Source organism: Perca flavescens, chromosome 1 (genome assembly GCF_004354835.1).
Source record: "Perca flavescens isolate YP-PL-M2 chromosome 1, PFLA_1.0, whole genome shotgun sequence".
NCBI lineage: Eukaryota > Metazoa > Chordata > Actinopteri > Perciformes > Percidae > Perca > Perca flavescens.
The window spans coordinates 44,433,169-44,435,217 of NC_041331.1; the positions used below are offsets into that span (position 1 = coordinate 44,433,169).

The 2,049-nt window shown below is 39.8% G+C and overlaps 1 long non-coding RNA gene across 1 annotated transcript; it reads right to left on the reverse strand.

Annotated features, from left to right (window-relative positions):
* Positions 1-630: 630 nt before the first annotated feature.
* LOC114566409 (uncharacterized) lies at positions 631-1,595 on the reverse strand. The gene is made up of 3 exons (XR_003694059.1): positions 1,538-1,595; positions 818-920; positions 631-722 (listed from the first exon to the last, which is right to left on the reverse strand). It is a non-coding gene; the product is annotated as an uncharacterized LOC114566409 (long non-coding RNA).
* Positions 1,596-2,049: the final 454 nt, after the last annotated feature.

A 2,049-nucleotide genomic window follows, 5' to 3' on the forward strand; every position in this document is an offset into this window, starting at 1 on the left:
TGTCATTTGTTCATTTGTCATCTGTCTTTAGGAAGAGTTCTGTCCTGTGTATTGCTGTGGTTTTGTGTTCAGGAGTTTTTCTGCGTTTCCTTCCGTGTTCCTGCTTTCTCTGGACTACTTTTCCTGCTTAAAAGTTTGTAAGTATCCGTGTGTTTCATTAAAATCATTGTTTATTCAAACTGCTGCTTACTCCTCGCCTTCCTGCACTCGGGTCCAAGCCTGCAACCTGACAGGAGGCCAGTGACTGTCTGAACAGGATGAGGTCACATTTACTGTCTGAACAGGATGAGGTCACATTTACTGTCTGAACAGGATGAGGTCACATTTACTGTCTGAACAGGATGAGGTCACATTTACTGTCTGAACAGGATGAGGTCACATTTACTGTCTGAACAGGATGAGGTCACATGAGGTCACATTTACTGTCTGAACAGGATGAGGTCACATTTACTGTCTGAACAGGATGAGGTCACATTTACTGTCTGAACAGGATGAGGTCACATTTACTGTCTGAACAGGATGAGGTCACATTTACTGTCTGAACAGGATGAGGTCACATTTACTGTTTGTAGTCTGAGTGTGTGTTTTATTACCTGTGCATCAGTGTAGACCAGATTATCGTTAGAATGCCTTCACACAGCTTTTTTTAGTTATCTGGACCCAACCATCACCGAGCTTCGTGTTGGTACACGGTATGGGCGGAAATTTGGTCTTACACATGTCTGCAGGATTCACGGTTTCACAGAAAGAAGACATTTTGTCAGTTTTGTGTTTGTGTTGTCTGTGTAGATGGATTATTTAGTGACTGTTTCTTCACCGGCTGCAGAGGCGGACATGAACATCAGCACCACCAGAAGAAGGACGGCAGTAACCACAACAGCACGCATGGTTCAGGGCTCTCACAGCAACTGGAATATAATCTAATAACACACAGGAACAATTATATATATATATGTCATTTCATTTTATTATTTCTCCTGAACAATCAACAATGTTGCAAAAGAAAACATAGCAAAAAAAAGAAAATCACAAAATAAAACTAGAATTTAACAAAAGCTAAAAAAGGATTAGTTCGAGAAGGAGCAGGGGAAGCAAATAACTTATTTGGTCCGGCCCCAATTTTACAAAATCATATTATTACAAAGGAAATAGATATGCTAATACAGCATACAATTTTTTCAGGTCGTACAACAATACAACAATATACAACAATACCTTTCCATTACAATTCTAGTATATATATATATATACAGAAGATCCATAAACAACTCCACCAGGATATAACTGAAGTGCTGGTTATAGCTTTGAAGGCTGAGAGAGACTGACTGGCCACAAAATTAGTTTCACCAGGACTTACCCCACCTTAACAGACAAGAAAGTCATCTTCAAGTCTTTTAGTTGATTCAGAGTGCAGGTGTTTTTTTTTTTAGTTTGTATGCCTGATGAAGATCTGAGAGCATCTCAAAGTGTTGAAGTTTTAAACCTCTAAAGATCCTTTTCTGTTCTACTGAAACACACGGAGACCAACGGGACTCACCTCAGGTGAAGTAGTGTAGTAGTCTCTCTCCTTGTTCCTCGTCCGTCTGGAGGTCAGTCTGAGCTCTGCCTCGGTTAAATATCCAGAGCTGATGCCCTGAATGTGATTTTACTAATCAAACACAAAACGCTTTGAGAAAAGCCAAAGGCCAAAAATGTCAACATACTGTAAGTCAATAAGCCCCGGGTCAAGGTCGGACTTAATGGTGAGATCAAACATGAGCGGTTGGTTTTTCATCAACTAATAAATACATAAATGAAAGGCCAAAAAGGTTATAAGAGAAATGCTGCATTCATGTGGTGTCAGACAACTCGGATAAACAAGTTTCCAAGTTGGAAAATGCACATTAATGCCTGCTGAAGTCGGTACAACTCGGGAACTCAGGAACAATTTTGGGGCCCGACTTGCTGTCATATCGTCATCATCATGGTATATAATTATATTTCTTGATGCAAGATACAAGTGTACTATTCTTGCATTTCTGTTAGTTTGCTCAAGCATTACGTTTTTTT